Raw genomic sequence first — 18,329 nt, 5'->3', positions numbered from 1 at the left:
GGTACAGTATGTTCTTTTATACTGCTACAAAAACACTATCTTTCATAAAAAGATGTCCCTTATTATTTGACCAAATCTTTGACATGAAATTCCCGCAATCATTTATCACACTATTAACCAACACGCCTCATTCCACAAACAGCGTGGTATCTGCTGCTTGTGAGACTCCCTCTGTCGGACACTAACTGAAGAGTAAATTAAATTCTGAACATTTACTGAGCTGGGATGACTTCTAATGTCACACATTTGAGCCACGTGTGACGACCGCCAAAAAAGTAGGTTCTTCCATGGGCTGAAAAACGAATGCAGAGCAAAGGCGTCGTTAATCTGGCAAAAAATTAAAAACAGCTTTAAAAGGTCAGGAACTCAGAGCTCACACAGCAGATAGAACAAGATACAGTTACAAAAAAACACACAGCAGACAATCTATACGTCTTTAATCGAGGTATTTTATGGGTCTATTGGTTGTCTTTTGTGGAGGCATTTCATGTCATATTGTTTTAGGGGGAGCATCTGGAAAACTGAGCGTCATTTATCACTGCTGCTGTTCCATCACAAGTTACCATCTATTTATACATGGAAGCCACACCCTGTTCGGTACACCAGCATCAGTCTTTTCTGTGACATTCCACACAAACATGCATCCAGTACACAGTTTATCATCCAGTGACGGGACAGGGGATGATCTAATAAAACTCCATCCCCTTCATTCGAGTGGACACCGAGTCACTGCCGGACAAATGAAGGTACAGAGACATACAGCAGATGTCAGGTCAGTATGAGAATGTATGAATCTATTCAACATCATCACGTCATTCAAACCAATAGTCGTGATGCACCAAAAATCTGTCCTGGAATAACATTTGCTGTCATCTGTTGGGTGGCTTCGCCGCTATTTCACAAAAGGGGAAGTCCAAAAGAAAATTGATTTCAAGGGATTTTCCAAAATGGAGGACATCGACACTTTAAATAAATCACAGACGATACAACAAAACACCGAAGGACTGGTCAGAGGCTCTCAAATTTGCAGTTGAACATGTCCAGTCAGCACACAGCAGAAAATAATGTCAGTGCACGGTGTCAATTTTTTCAGAGACCGGTGAACTGGAAGCAAAATCTCTAGAAGGCAGCACATTGACTGACAAGACCAATTATAAAGGATTAGTCTCTTCTGTGATTAGACCCAAAAAAAGACTGATGACACGGCAAGTTTGCTTCCCTTGAAACCAAACTAAGTGTATGATAAACACAGCAAATAAAGCGACAGGAAAAGACGAGCAACTCCCTCCAACTTTGTTCTCTCTGCGCATTACGCGACCTCGCTGAGGAAATCAGGGCAAGTGCAGTCTGCTCTCAGTCAAATGTACGCAGAGAGGACATGGTGACACAGCTTTGAACTTGCCCTTACAAGTACACCAGAGGGTTATTCAAATGAGTGTGCCAGGGACAGGGGAGATGCTGGGAGAAACATCAAGATCAGAAAGCCTGTGAGTGGCCTAAAAAGACAGAAATTTCCTTTTCAGCTTGATTTGCACAGAGGGAAAACATTTTCAGCTTTCGCAAAGATGTACACATCCTCCAGTTTGATCTGTCTGCACCTTTTTCTCCTCTCCAGACTCCCCGACTGATCAAACAGAGCTAGAGTTGTAAGGCGAGTTAGACTCCTGGGTGCAAAGAAAGCTCATTTGGTTTAATCAAATGGAGACACAAACAATGCAAGATTACTTGTCGTTTGCCTAAAGAAAAACATGTCAGTGAGCACACGAGCCTCTGCAGGGTGTGCAGGAGTCTAAATGTCTTGTAGTATGTGCTTTAAACTGAGGGACATGTGCGCTACCCTGAGGAAGTTGGTGAACGATACTAAACAAACAGCTGCTTCACTGAGAAGCAGAGACACGAGGAGTGGGAGGAAAATGAGAGGAATGAGGAGAAACGAAAGGGAACAATTCATGTTCATCTGGGCCTCTGCTGCATCTGTCACGGCTCAGTAGTTCAAATGAAGATGAGAGGGTGTAAAAAGGGCGGCGGCAAACACACACAGACAGGGCTAACCGGACGGAGGCAACGACACACATCTCTCAAACAGCACGGATGGACACACAAACGTTACGTAAGCACGCCCCGTGACTGCAAATATATGTTAATCCTCTTTCTGTACTCCCTGTGTGAATCACGCAGGGTCGCACAGTGAGCCAGTGACGTTACAAAGTGAGGGCTGCCATATGACCTCTGAAGTGGGGGCAGAACAATGTATTAATCAAGACCGTTGTCATTAATATACTAAATCATAAACCAGGAATCATAGGCTGTGAATCTGTCACGTGTCCAAACAGAGGAGATAAACCAACCACAGAATAAATCCATAAAAACCAGAGCGCTGTTACATTTCTTAACCCTAACTTAAAGAAGATCTGACTCACGACCCATCCAGTGTCTCCCAAACTATTTTTATACGACAAATGGGATTAGCATTTTTCATATCCACACTTGTGACCATTGCTCATCACATTGGGTCAGCGTTCTTGGTTCGTTTCCCAGAAGCAGGGAACAATCCACTAATAGATGCACCAACTGTAACTTTTAGATTGCCACTGCCTCTGATATAAACATCGATTTTCAATCATTTCTGGCCAGTCAACGGCTTCCGAGTGCATACAATAAGTGGGAACCACTAAAAACAGTTTGACAAACACAAACAGACATGTAGTAATGTGGCATAATGTTAACAGGAGCCTTCTATTAATGTATGAATTAATCTTACAAATGATCATCATTGAACATTTGAGGAAAAGTGCGGTGAGTGCGAATTTGAGTGAATCATGAAATATCAGCAACCCTTTGCCAAAGATTGCATGCTCTCCAACGTGCTTCCGTTTAGTCGGCATTAATGCAGGCAGTACATGACATTATCTAGTGGGAACAGACATTAATGCTTTACCGAGCAACCCAACTAACTGTCAAACATTTCCACTTGCTTTCCCTCTGTGTACTTCCCATGCTGTGCACCAAGTCCATTACTTCAAAATGACTGTATTTTTTTACAAAAACACAAAGATTAAACTGCAGCTGGTGTTTTTTTCTTTTTTAGCATCGTATGAAATCGTTTCTACAGGTGCTGATGGAAAGCGCAGGTTGTGGCAATAACAGAGCAACAAAGCACTAAAACTAAAGCTCCAAAAGCTATATTTTCATATTGAATTGGAAATGTGACGGAATTGCTTGCAGTGAGGGTACGAGTGTGACTAAATTGTCAATGCAGCTGTGTGGATGGTGTTATTTTTGAGCTGGTGACTGTCCCTTTGCATCATTGTGGCAGAAAGTAGTGCTGAAGACGCTCACTGAAGCAGAGGCAAACACATGGCAGGTTCAAGTTCTGCGCCACGGCCGCTAAAGATGCGCTAAACTGCTCGTGTATCTGTGATAGGATGAAATAAAAATGAGGACAGCCAGTGTGTCTCATTTTAGATACAAACAATACATGCTTTATGTAGTTCAACATGTGTGCATCCGTTTTGAAGGGATAGGGTCTCACCTGATGAAGGCTGGGGAGGCTAAAAGGTACTAAAAGCTCCACAGTAAGCAGTAGACTGTGTGGGATTCTTTCCGATAAGTTTTCTGTCGTTTCTCCCTTAGAGAACTTATTTTCTAAAGCACCAGAAGCAGGTGGAAGAAGAAGCTTTACTGTCATCGTACAAGAATACAATGAAATTGTGTTATCTCTCATAGCAGCTACAAGGTCACAAGCATAGAACATAATACAAGTAATAAACATTCAAGCGCGGTTAAAAATGTTAACAGTAAACAGTCTGTACATTTTGTTGGAGGGGTTGTCATGGTTCCTGCAGCAGTCTCTTCATAGAGGTCAAATTCCTTTAGCTCCTTTAGATTTTTGTGGAGCTCCAAATCCACAAAAATCAAAGTTGAACGTTCTCTGCTGCTCTTTCGGATTTGTCACAAGTTTAGCTGGTTTCTGAGCAGAGAAGTTCGATACGGATTAAGACCATCAGATAAAAAGTAAAAAAAAAAACATGGAAAAGAGGGAGTCAATATCAATGATCCCTCAGACTCCCTTTTTGTGACAAGTGCTCTGATGCACGCATGTGTCCACGCGCACATTTATGAACGTCTGTCTTTTTAATCTGTAAAGTGGTGTCTTTGATCTGCCTCCATGTGGAAACGCGTATTCAAAAGCAGCAAGAGCAAGAGATGAAAGGCCCGTCCAATTATGGGGAACTGAAGCACTTCCTAAAATATGCAGTTGTTCATAAACACTTGTACAAGCTACTTTGATTCACGGAGAAAAGTACATACGCCTACACTTTAATATCTTCACAGGGGTTAGAAATCCTTACGAGTACATGACAATGAATCCTGCTAATCACTTAACTGAGAGGAGGTACAGCCTGACAAATCATTACGCCAAAACACACATCGCATTGAAAAAAAACCAAGATGTGAACACCAGAATATTTCTGTTTAGAGTCCAAATTAACCAACAATGAGGCGAGATATCCAATTCAAAAATATCCGGAGCAGCATAACGCTTTGAAGTGACACAAATGTCCAGGAGAGCCTGACTTTTTGCCTGTATATAAATCATACTCTATCCTCACAGCAACTATAATCCTGTAAATTAAGCCAAAGATGCTATTGGTAAAGTACAAATACATTCAAGAGTATTGTACAATGTTTCTTTTGTAGGCAATGCATAGCTTTTATGCTTGATTTGAATAGATTGTTCTTTGCCTGAACCGCTGTGGCTTACTTGTAAAGCTCCTCATCAGTTTCACAGGCTTGTCAAGTCACTGCCGTTAAAGTGTGGAGACGATTTAAATAGAGCACAAAGCTGGCTTTACGGTGGCAACAGAATCAGCCCCGTTTGAAAAGGACATTTTGCTTCCTTCGATCCTGAGGTCACAAATAACAAAAGCAGCACGTTATATATGACAAGTCACTGCACTTGGGTTTATCACTTTGGAGTAAATAGCATTTGACATACAACAAGGATCTACAGTCAGGTCTGCAGCTCTGTGTGGCTAATTAGGCACAGCGGTGCTTTGATCCTGCTAACATCCGAATAATAACCATAGCCATTCACTGATGCAGCACGATGACCATATTAATTTGATATATAGGCATCGTTTTCTGTTTAGCATGCAACAGAAAAGTGCAGCCTGGGAGGAAGGGGAATACTAATTTTTTCAGGTAAAGGAAAGTACTGACCTAATGATAAAAGGTTGAAGGACGACAAAAACGACTGTTGATCCCGGTTCAGGATATGAACACGCGAGGCTGAATTCTTGGCAATCCATCCGGCGGCTTTCGAACAATGACGACATTAAGGTGAAGTTTGTGCAAAAACTCCATAAACCATACAAGTTTCTCCTCTTCCTCTGCAGAAGAAAGAAAACGTTGGCCCCGCTTGTGGCGACGGATCGTCACGGAATCAAGAGAGCTGTTAAAACAAGTACCGGTAAGTTTTTTGGACATTTCAATCTGGACTAAAGCAGAGGGTGTTGCCAAGTAGCAGATAGGTTTATCCCAAGTGCCATGCAAATGGAAGGGGAAAACTACTGGAATACAGTTACACTCGAGGCATCATCGGATCATCCCCTGATTTCTCCTTTCAGCGGGAAAAGAAACATGAAATATGTTTTATGTCATAAATCCTTTAGATCACTAATGAGCTCTTTAATGTAGAACATAACAAGTAATGCATCCAGATGTTTAATGCAGATCCTTTTAAGTGGCAGCATTAGACATCTGCTTGAGGACGAGACAGTGGCTGTTTTTATTCAAGACTGATTTGCATCCATTTAGTCCTGGTGAGCATTGCTCGTGTCAGCAGCTGCTAACCTTCTGATACCTAATTAACCCTCAGTCCCTTTGGCGGCTGAAATCAGGCAAAGAAAAGAGAAGTGAATGACTGACCCGAACGTCTCTCGACAGATTCCACAGTCTGCAACGAAAAGGCGGCAACGACATAAAGCCAGATTTAATCTCCTAGTGCTACTACGCACATTGTAAAAATGGACAGGAAGTACAAAGACTAAAGCAAAGAGGCTGCAGTCGCTGCAAGAAAGCTGTCAAATTTATTTTCAAAAGTCAAGAGAAAGGCAGAAAGTCCAGAAAAACTGACTAATGTGTGCAGATTAGTCATCTGTGGGAGGTCTGCATCAGTCATCTGCTATTACAGAGCAAATAAAAGTACTTAACCACTTCAGGGAGAAGAGCTTCATGGCATAAAAGCTACCATGGATTCTCAATTCCTCAGGGTCAGTCCAACTCACTCAGTCAGCGCATACTCCTCCAGTTAAAAAAGCATAATGTATAGTGCATTAGCATATGTATGTTTCTTACTGGCGGGACTTGAAAAGAGTTATCATAAAACACTTCCCTCTTCCGTATGAAGGCCGAAACCGTTCGGCTGCCCTCGCTGACGACAGCAGATGCGGAAACTGCACCCCTCGTGTGTCGCTAGAAGTAATGCAAAAATAGCAAGCTTTTAAGGATCCCCGACGTCCGGATCGACGTTTACCGTCGGAAACCTTTCAAACATGCATTCTGGCCCGAGCCAGAGTGACGCACAAAAATGCCTGAGTGAGAAGAAAACAGAAAAACAACCGAGTTACTATCGATGCCGCGCCAATCTTCGCTCTGCAATCTGATTGAGTGAGAGTGGATTATATTTCAACAACCAAATTCAAGGCGGAACTCTCTGCACTTCTTTTTTTCTTTCCATCATTCTACCCCCACTAACATGACAGTCATCAAACCCGCTTGGAGCTTGCCGACAGGATGTGATTTACGCTCAGTGTTTCTGCGATAGTCTACTTAACCCTGACTGGGAGAGCTGTGATGCAGTAATTGGCTTGACTTAAAGCCCAACCTCTAAATCACGTAGCAAGTTAAGTTAGAGCCACACTCAAAACATGCGCACGCAACTCACTGACCATTCATTTTCTCCGCCCGGCCACTTTTCCCTGACAGAGCACTCCTCAGACACATTAAGATACTCCAAGGTTTTAAGAGCGATGCGACATTAACGGCGCCCCTCACCGAGAGCTGCTGCTCTTTCACTCACACGAGACAAACAAACATTGGAGCCCATCCTACAAGGAGCATGCGTGCTAAATGCAACGGCCCAGAGTAATGGTCAGGATCGCAGAGCGCCTCATTCAGGGAAAACAGTATTGATTAAGACTCAAAAGAGACGCACTAAAAGCTTTACGGCATGTGCAGCGAGGCTCATCTTTCTCCACTTGTTTACTTGGTTTTTTCATTACATACTATGGCCCCAAAAACTCATCACTGCAGTAAAGTGAGGCCAACTCATAAGGTCACAGTTCTACATGCAAATATGAGTTTTAGAGGGAAACAGATGGGTGGACAACAGGCAGTATTTATTGTGTACTATGTCTTCAACACAGACTGATAAGACACCTGTAATCAGCCTCTGGATATTATGCCAGAACTGAAACACCCCAATCTTGAGAGGCAGTGTGGCGACTGTGTTCGAATACAAACAACAAAGTATTACAACATGAAATCCAAATTTTGCATGAGTCTGCTGCTATATATTGAGCTTGTGTGATAAACCGGGTGCTCTTAAACCTTTGCATGACAAGCTTACTGAATAAGAGAGATAGGTTAAGCACATAAGATGTACTGTACAAGTAATTATTTTCTCCATAGTGTTAAATCACATTAAAGCAAATATACGCTTCGTTAATGTTTAGATGTTTGAGTTGAGTGGAAGTTTCCACGTGCACTGACGAGCCGGCAGGAGGCCGTTCATTTAATCAGTAGATATCAAAAATCACTGAGCTACCAACTCACCTGCAATCTGAAATATGCAGAGGAAAATATATTTATATCTTTGAATAAAAGGTCATCCCATAACAGCGGACTGCATAAATAAAACAAAATGCCACAGAAAGCAGCACCATGAACAAAGTCACCCGACTGAGCCTCCGGCGCCAGTGAAGAATGTGAGCTTCTCCGGGCTACAAGGATAAATAATATCACATAAATTCACTTTTATTTTCCTCCCCCTCAGCGATGCCACAACTCTCACCACAATCCTTGAGGTCAAAGTCAGAGACCTCAGTTAGATGGCCAGAAGGTAACTGCTTGAATGAAGGTAACAGAGCAGGCGAGTTGGAGAAATAAATATATAAATCTGTATTAGGTATAGTAGGTGTAGTAGGTATTTATATGTTTTGCAGGTTTGTATATCGTGAGTGGCCACAACGTGACTCTTTTGTTGCTGGAGTGCAGCAGCAATAAGTCAACGGTGAGTTTACCTTCGTTCGCTGGCGAAATGACAAATCAGACATATCAACTCCGAGTAAACCTTCCATAAAAGGAAAAAGTTTCCCCCGAATAACGATTGTCCAGCATAAAAATAGTCTCACTGTTACCAACGAGCACATTCTCAGAGATCAAAGCACTGCTGGACCGTGAAAATTTAGTAAAATAGACAAAAAAAAAGCTTTCCACGGGCTGAGTTTCTTTTTTGTGTGCTGCTGTGAGGATTTTCCATGAAATATAAGCCAATGTGCAATTTCTGATAGCATAAATGAATCCAATGACTAGCGTCCACCGAACATCTTGTATATCACTCAGACACACGCCTCGTGAATAGAAAATGCAACTAAAACCCCGTTTGTACGCATGTGCTTGTTTAATTGACAAATTACCAGCATTTTTTAAAAAACAAATTGAACGACTACGGTCTTAATGTCATCTGCACGGTGCTTATCTCACCAAAATTAAAAAAATAAAATAAAAAAAATCCATTGCTTCAAGCCATTTAACTCAAACTTCACTGTGTCCAAAAAAAAAAAAAATCACTTAATCACAGACATCACAGAAAAAAGCTGGAAACGGAGTGTAAGTGACGTCTTTACTGTGCAGCCAACCAGCACCAGGCAGCACCTCGAGTGTTAAAACCATTTATCAATCCAGTCTGCTTTGTGACAAACCGGTAAGAGAAGCCCAGCTGCTGTGTCTGCGCTCGTAGATATTGACTTTGTGTGTATGTGGCGTATGTTTTAGTTAATTAAAGCGAACTGAGCAATTAGGCGATGACTGACACATCTATGGAAAGGTTAGAGCCTCACATTGATTTACTATCAACTTAAGCCCCAGCTCTGTCGGTACAGATGTATAAACAGAAACAAGAGGGGGGGGGGGGGTCCAAGTCCATTCTCACAACATCAACGATAAAGTCATCGAAGCGCATCGAGCCATTCATAAGGATGCTTTAATGAAAAGTGGTGGAAGCTGACAGCGATGAATTTGGCACCATCTTCTGTGATTGCTAAGTGCTGGAAGTGGAGAAAGGAAGTGAGTGAAACCCACAGAAGTCTTTGGAAAACCGAGTTAGACCGCAAACGTAGCCTCGGGTCATTTTAACATCAGTGAGTGTGTGTCTCCTCCAATTCAGCCTTATTACACATGCAGCTTCCTGAGGCAATTTAACAACACAGCACATAATTTCTATTCCTCATAGTGGAGCGGTTTGGGAGCCATCCAATCAAACTTACAATAGTTTCTTACGATGAAGTGACATGGAGGCAACAATATAGCCTGGAAAGCCCAAGAGAGCTTTGGCTGGACATTACCATTCAGTGTGAATTCACATCTGAGTACTGTGTGCAATAGAACTACTTTGTACAATTGTATTTTTGCAACAGAACGGTTCAGAGTTCAGCCCGTACGGCCTATTGAAGGTGTCAGATGAGACAGGTGGGAAATGATTCATGTGCCTGCTGCACGCTGTCTGGTCTCCAATAAGAAACAGCGGTTAATAACTGCAGAAAGGAATAGCCGGAAAAATAACTAGTGAGGCCAGATACGCTTACTCTTATGCATCCAATTTAGTGCGAGATAATTCAATCGTAATTGAAGGGACTTAAATGTCTGTACCAGAGATTTAAATGGATTGAACTATGGATAACCTCTGAAGCCAGCCTATGAATGCTCGTTTTTTTCAGCTTGGCTGGCATTCGTTACTTAAGTAAAAGCGTTTCCATTTCATAAAGTCTCAATTGACTTGTTTCCTGAGCCCGTTGACAGCAGTTTCCTCACCTGCAAGCATTTCAGATTAGTTTGTGTCTGTGCTGCTCGGGCAATATATATAATCCCACCATTAAAAACTGAAGAGAATCAACATGACGTCTCTGTCAATGACATACCACTCTGTGTGTGGGAGGGGGAGATGGCAGTCTCATTTTCTTTATAATTTTTCCTTTTCGTATCCTTTCGCCTGTCTGCACATTAGTTCTTTCTCTTCCAATGGCCTGCCAGGGAAACTGTCATGGCAACAAGCATTTCCCGATCAGGCCAGCCCCTACAGGATGTAGCCCACACCTTGTCGGTACATGACATGTCACTGTCACACTGAGCTGCCATTTAGGCAGAGACTTTTTGACCAGGTCAGCAGTCACATTTCTGCACTGTCCACAGGCTCTTACTGATTCAGCAAAGAGAGGAGTGAAAAACTTTTAAAAAAATAAAGAAAAGAGCAAGGTGAGGGGAAATATGGGTCGTACAAGTGTATTTCAGAGGGCACTTCCAACTGCGGAGAGGCCTGGAGCAGACAAAGTGTGGTGGATGCTTTCGATTTGCCCTGGAAACACCTTAAGATCCATCAGAAAGGGTTACGGGGTGTAGCTGGGGGAAAAGACAGCTAAGCTACTCCACTTTGGCTGCTGCCACAGATAAACAATGTTCACTTATGTGACAAAAACTTAAAGGCTTAAGTAAACCACTTGAGTATTTAGGAGGGCCAACAAGACTTTCAACAGAATCTACAAGTATTGAGTAAAGAAAACACTTTGGGAGGAATGGAAAAGCTGGTGGATGAGAGGATAACAGCTCTTGAGCAATATGAATATCCAGAGAGATGCCGCGAAGCAAAAATATATCATCAGCAGGATTTCAGAAATCTCACCTGGGTAGAGTGTTACTATTGCTGATCTTAAGACCATAAGCTCTCTACATGCCCTAAAGATCAGTGTCTGCAGCCTAGGGCAGGTCCCCAGTCCTCTACAGAGTCTAACAAGACAACCAAGCACACTCACATGAAAATCTAACACTCCAAAGTGGTGTGTCTGTTACATTTTGATACAAATAAAATGAATCAGATCATCAAGAGGTTGAATCTCTTTAAAACTGTATTTCAAACTTCCATAAAAAGGGGCAGCATGGGTTACCAAGTAGCTCCCCTGGTTAAGTGGACGGCTAATGAATAAGACTAGAGGTCGCAAGCACAGACGGCCAGTTTTAGTTCCAGTCTGTGGGACTTTGTTGCATTCCCCTATCTTTCCTTATCCTTCCTGTGAAGGTGGGTGGAAATAAAGTCCAAAAAGATAGTGACGGCACAGCCACTACTCAGTCATGGAACTTAATCAATGCAGTTAAGAACACTTTAGATGATGGGTGCGAATATATGACTCACATCCTTTCTGTGTGGTGTGCAGCAATGTCTACGTAAGTGGGGGCATCTAGCAGCGGGGTGCAAGGCCATCCAAACTGAGTTATTATCACTCACAAGGACTACGAAACGAGTGGAAAGACAGACAGTGGTGATGTCAGAGGGAAGGTCAGCAGAGGGAAGAAGGGATCTGGTGCGTTCGTCGGTTGTCCTGTCAATCATTTAGTTGCCATAGCGCTGTCTGGTAGGGCGAGGCCTGAAATAAGCTATAAATAGATGGAGTGTTGCAGGATGGGAAGAAGACAGAGGACAATTACAGTATGAATTCTCAGCCAGGGGGAAGAGATGTGCGTCTGTGCAAATGCGTGCAATCTTTAAAAGCACATTTAGAGTAATTCATGGTTCAGACTTTAAACTCAAAGAAGTACCACAAATTGTCAACACCGAGGAAATAACGCCCAAATTAAAACTTGAAACAACCCCACAATCCGAGGATTACTCCGATTCTGGTCTATTGTGCCGAATGCGATGCCATCTCTACTCACAGAATAACCAGAGTGACTCGCATTTCCTAAATTCTCGCCTAGATTTCAGCAGAGGCCAGCTTCTCAAAGCCCCCGCAGATGTATCTTCAGTTGTGTGTGAAGACCAAGAACACCGTCCCCGTTAACAGCTGGAAGAAATTCCATGCACACGTTCTGGGAAAGATTCCCCCGCGTTCTCGCAAACACACAGGGGCTTTCAAGGACACGCGAGAATGAGTCTGAGAGAGATGATTTGATTCTGGTCATTAGCAACAATTAATTGGAGGTGTAAAATTATAATATCAGCTCTGGCACAAACTATGCTAACCTACTTTAATTTGAGAGAGGACGACAGACAGAACAAAAGAGTGAGAGCATGCCCGTAACACCATCACGGTAAATCAATTTGGTTCTGGGGTATATCATTGGCCCACTTATCTTCATAAATGAACACACAAAGGCCATGAGACAGATGGGAAAAGCAGTCTGCTTGACCCTAAAGTCCCTCTACTACCCTTTGAGCCTCCACCCACTTCACTAATTAACAATTGCATTAATCCTCCTCTAATTCTGCAGACAATTGCAGAATTTGTGTGTGGGTTTCTGTGCGTGTGTGTGTGTGTTGCATGCTGAGGGTCCCGTACCATTCGCCAGATTAGAAGAGCTACCCTCCGGCTAGCGTCGCCCACGGCGACCAAAGGTAATTGCTTTTTAATTAAGCCTCCAGCTCTAATCCCGATGATATTTAGCAGGCACGAATTGGCACACACGCACACTCACAAACAGCAAGGAGGGGACAGAGACAAAAAGAGAAAGACATTCATCAAGACAAAGTGGTGGAATGCGTATAGGCATTGTTGATTTTTCTTTTCTTTTTTTGTCCTCCTTGGGAGGCCAGGCAGGCAACGGAAAGGAAGCTACACATGTACCCAACGCAATAAAGGAATTTTCACCCTATCCCCTACCTGAGAATATCCTTTAGACCGAAAATGAGTGCCAGGGTCGATCCTATACAGTGACTGCATCCATGATTGTGTGTGTGATTGTCTCTCCAGTGACCCTGATGTAAGCGCTGCAGACCTCTAAATAGAAAAGACAATCGCACACTTCTATCGACCATTTATTTTTCACTCGCCTCTCTTCCCGTCAGTCTTTCCCATCTTCTTCATACCTATCTTGCTCTTATCATCTTCCATCTATCCACATTATTATCTTTACAGCCGTCTTTCCTCGTTTCCGTTTCCTCTTTAAAAACGCATCTACTTGTCAACCATCTCCTTTTCGGTCGTGAATTATTTTTCCTCATATTCTGTGCGTTTTTTTTCACCCCCTTTGCTTCTCTCTCTGGGAATCTGTGATGAGGAGTCTCTTTCAGACATTTGTGTGGCAACTGTGAAACGCGCTGAATGGAAAAACACACTGGAGTAAATCTAAATCGATTCCATGTCGCCTCCACCTGATCTGAGTTTTCTTTGAAGTCTGTGGTCCATCTTGTGAAGGGACCAGAGTTGAGGCTTTGTCGAGCTGTCCATTCATTTTGAAACAGTGATGATTTTGTGGTGAACTCCAGCAGGATCTGAAGGTGCACATTCAAAAGTCACGACGCAGTCTCTGTTTTGTTGATCGCTCCTCAAGTTCCGTGTACCCAAGAACCCTCAAATCAGAGCCAGTTATACCAGACACACTTCTAGTAGCTAAAACTCGTAAAGTGACATGTTTTAGTTAGCTTGTGCACACGTTTCAAGACTGCAATGCTGAAAAACCGACAACCCTTCCTCTCCTTTTTACATGATTTTATTCTGCTGTATTTTCACCGTGGCATTAACATGCTTCACCCCCCACCCCTGCAGATTACAGACTATAAATAGCACGATTCATCTTTAATCTTCCTGCGATAGAACAGCATATAACAGCGAAAGCCATTTCCAGATCCTCTTTGTTTTGGTCACACAGCAGTTTCTCTCCAAGGCCATTCCCATCTTTGTACCTTCACAAAAGTTCTAATTTTATCTTTTTTTCATTGTCCACACCTCCACTCTTATTCATTTCAGCCAATTACAGCTAAGTCGGGGGGGGGGGGGGGGGGGGCTCCTTCACAGAAGACATAAAGCAGGAGAGTTTGCATCATACTTCTCAGCTTAAAGAATTTGCAGAGTTCAAACAAACTTTTTTGCGCCAAAAGGTTGGTTAACTGAGCAGAGAAGCAATTTGTCTCCACAGAAGGCAAAACATTCAGAAACAGAACAGGCACCAAAACAAACACTGCCTCAGGTGTGAGGAAGAGGGTTTCCACCACAGCCGTTTCCACCACAAAACTAAAACCATTTGGGCCCAATGCACAACAGAAATGAAACACCAATGAATGTACTGCAATGTATCAGGAGCAGACGCTGTCTTCCAGCAAATGCTCCACTTCTTTTATAAAGAATTAATTACCCTTGGCGAGTGTGGGGGGGGGGGTCCAGAGGCGGAATTAGAAAGGAGAAAGAGCCGCTGCAGGTAAACAGACAGAATAGAAGAAGGGTCAAAGAAGAAAGAGGTAATGGGACGTAGTGAGAGGAGGATAAATCAATAGAATTTCTAAGGAAATCTTTTGAATGCTAATTTGGTTTATGCTCTTGGACTGACTTCCCAGTTGAGTGAGGAACCTCTATGTGTCTGAGGGTGTTTCTGTGAGGATTACACACCGTAATCTCCTCTCCAACACGATAGATGTTGATGTTTTTCAGCTCCACAGAGGTGCAGATACTCGTATACACACAGAGGGAAAGCACATTATGAACTGTGAGTCAGCACTGTGCTTGTGTGCTCGCTGTAGATACAGGCAGACGAGGGGGACACTGAGCGCAAAGCTTAGACCTCGTCCCTTCAGATTGATTGTCAGACTGAAAATAGAGGGAGTGGCAAAGGAAAACATTTCCAGCCACTTAAGCTGCTACCTGGATCGCACTCTGTGTAAAGTAAATAGTGCAGGAGAGTGAAAGGAGAGTGCAAAAGAGTTGGAAGGTCAGACTGACTCCTAATTGGCAACAGAAATGACCACCTCCTGCTTCTCACTCCCCACAGGTCAGCCTGTCCTCTTTTCTCTCCTGTCCCGCGGTTCCACAAATCTTTCAGCACTTAAAACATTTATTGAGGGCTGGCGGTGATGAGGTTGGGAAAGAGGAGAGAGGCAGAAAACCTTGAGAAGGAGTCGAAAGCATGACTATGTTGAATTTGGAATTTGTCCACCGCGTCCGCAGGGCACTGTAATGACTATCCTGTATCATGTTGGTGTGATCCCACTGAGGAAGCCTGAGCCGGCCATAGATCACGATGTCAGGCGAGTTAGATGGTTCCGGCCGAGGCTGCTGTCTGAAAGCAAAAAGCCATTCGGTATAAAAGGGTTCTGAACCTCAGTGTCTTTTAAGGGCCACCTGGGGTGTGTCTGGCACAAAGCAGTGAAGTACTGACAGACAGGATTAGTTGCTCTGTTAAGTCTTGAACATATTCTTTCAGAGTCTGATTAAAAACACTCATAAAAACTGAAATCAACTACGATATTTGAACAGCAACAGCAAACCGCAACAGATCCATCTTTCCTTCCATGCCTCAGCTTCTTCCCACCAACTAACTGTTATTTACTCTGGTCATCACACGTCGAGTCGCTGGGTGGTTACAGAGCTTTCCAACACCATAAAGTGTGTGTGATGATAAACCGCGCAGCCATTAGAGGGTTTAGCTTGCTGGGACTCGTCTGAAAGCCACTAATGGAAGTGTGCATACAAAATCCATTGCTGTAGTGCACATAAATACAATCCCTACACACAGATGCATTACTGGTTCAATAAATGGTTTCAGTGGGCATGGGAGGGAGGTGGGGGGGGCACAGTCTGAAGCAAGAGAGAGGCAGGGAACTTTCTGTCCATGATTACATATTTCTTCTAATCCCACGGGGGGCTGATTCTCAATCATAAGACAGGATTTTCTGTCAGCTTCCCCTCATCTGATCATAACCGAGAAGTCGCTATCTGCACTAATGGCAAGTGAGAACAGGAGGGCAGCATAACTCTGGCTGTATAAGTGATTTAAGCGTCATTTCACATCACTACTTATTGCCAATAAGAAGTCCATCAGCTGTGATTTATATGAAAAGTTGATCAGCAGAGAAATCGCATCCTTGTTTTCTATTATTGTTCCTGCTCATTCCCAGTTCCCATTTAAATGATCTGTGTTTATGAATCCGTCGTCACACGATTCTCCCTCCTGTGACTCATCACTCAGTGAGTGTGTGTGGGTATTCATGCACATACGTGTGAGAGTGCATGTACGCCTGCAAACTAAATGTGTCTAAGGAAGCGTGAAGGAAAATATCTGTTATTTGAGTGTGGGCCAGGACACATGGGGGGGGAGTGGGGGTTGTGAGCCAGCACCTGAGGCTCCAACAGCTAATGCTAACACTTGTTAATAACCCTGAGGACCTTGATAGAGCTCAAGGACGGGAAGGTCGGACAGCTGGGCTCGATGCCCACACCTGAGTCACCTGTCCTGGGGAAGCTGTGAGCCTGGAGCAAAGGTGCATAGAGCGTGGAGCCCAAAGGCCACAAAAACAATAGGAAAAACAAAGCATGGCTACACATTATCACTACTTCAGGGCTGTTTCTAAAGTGGGCTTTGGTAAAGCACACTCAAACACACATGCAAAGTCGGAGCCAACACCACAGTAATGAGAGTAGGAGGACACTCCTCTGGAGAGAGATGGGCCTTTCTGCCAATTCTTAGATAGTGATTGCATGCAGAGAGACAGAGCAGAGCCACCAGGGCTCCTCTTTATGCCTCAGTATAAATGAAACAGTCATGCCACTCAGGAGCACTACTCACCAGCAGACTAGTCCCATTGCAAACAAGCAAACATTTTACAGGAGAGAAGACAGGTGAGCAGGAAGTCCAGGCCAAAGGCCGGTGAAAAGCATTGATGAGGATTTTACGAGGATTTAATGAATGTCTTATTTACATTAAAAGGTCAATCCGCTGCGGTTCCAGCCAAGACATGAGCACAAAACAGATACTAGCAAAGCTCAGTTCACAGAAATGGAAAAAAATATGATGATTTCTCTCAAATTCTCCAGACTTATTTCCCTTGCTTGAGGTAATTATGGTGGTAATTAAACCAGCAAATCGTCGAAAAGAAGGGAGACTGGAGAACATAATACCCTGAGTCGGACGATACCAGTGCGGGCTGTTTCAGCACCGGCGCTGTTCTAAAAGAGAAAGAATGGCCAAACCCAAGAGGATGAGCCCCATACAAATCCATCATCAGGAAGTTACTGTTCCAGTCTGGCAGCCAGTGAGCGTACCCCAGGGATGTAGGACCAGCTTGGCATTACTGATTCCCCGAGGGGAAGGCCAAACGTAGCTGGAGTGACTGATGTGACCCAGGGGAGGGTAATTGGGTGTAGAATGACTGATGCCTCCCACCAATAGGGACACAATCCAGGTTGGTCTGGCCCCTAAGGATGCTGAATGGAGCCAGGTGGGCAATTCCAGAGTTGAATTAGTGCTTAGTGTCCTTTCACAGTGCCTGTGTTGGGCCACAAGAAGGATGAGATTTCACTTTTCTTTTTGAGAAAGAGAGATTGAAAAATTATGTTTCCTACTTGACTTTCAACCAAGTATCATACTTGTGCTGCCTCACTAATCCCTTTGATGTTTTTTACTTCTGTACAGGGACCGGGGAGGTAAAGGAGAGATGTAAAAACACCGTAAACAGATTTCACCCAGTGCTCGTATATATTGGCAAAAACACAATAAAAGACAGACAAGCAAACAAGCGGAGAGCGAAAAAGTGGAACACTAAAGAAAAAAAAAGAGAATCTAAGGATGGATTAAACTGAGCCACAATTGCCGAGGCTCGGCTGCAGCTGTAAAGTAATCCTCAACTCTTCTGATGCAATAGCCTCTGTTTTTCTCAACAGCTGGTCCCCTCTGCTCTCGGTCTGACAGCACGTCGCGGTTGTGCAACCCGACAGGGACGGCGATGACGTTCAACACTCAGTGATGATCAAGAGGGATACAAAATGGCACTAAGTACTGCACACATCAGTGGGCTTTTTCTCCAAAGTAAAATCAATACAGCCGACAAACAACGACAACTGGCACGCACTCAGTTGGGTTTGCTCTTTTTAATTCATTTAACGGTGTATGTAATCAGCACTAAAGTAATAACTTCACAATAACTTTAATTAAAAGGGCTTGATTGTTAAATAACATCAATTACTTAACAATTTCCCACTAACGAATGAACTAATAGAACACATTGTATAAGGATTAAAAATACAGCAGAAGAAGTAACGCTGAACTCTCTTCCCCCCTGACTATGAAAA

At 43.4% G+C, this 18,329-nt stretch overlaps 1 protein-coding gene across 7 annotated transcripts in view; it reads right to left on the bottom strand.

Moving 5' to 3' along the window:
* Window positions 1–18,329, bottom strand: part of utrn (utrophin) — a 152,697-nt gene that overhangs the window by 78,626 nt on the left and 55,742 nt on the right. The gene's annotated exons all lie outside the window — the stretch shown is intronic.

The sequence above is a fragment of the Leuresthes tenuis genome, unplaced genomic scaffold (genome assembly GCF_036924035.1).
Source record: "Leuresthes tenuis unplaced genomic scaffold, fLeuTen1.0.hap1 SCAF_13, whole genome shotgun sequence".
Classification (NCBI taxonomy): Eukaryota; Metazoa; Chordata; class Actinopteri; order Atheriniformes; family Atherinopsidae; genus Leuresthes; species Leuresthes tenuis.
Note: the sequence above shows the minus strand (reverse complement) of the source record. Positions and strands in the feature narration are given on the sequence as shown.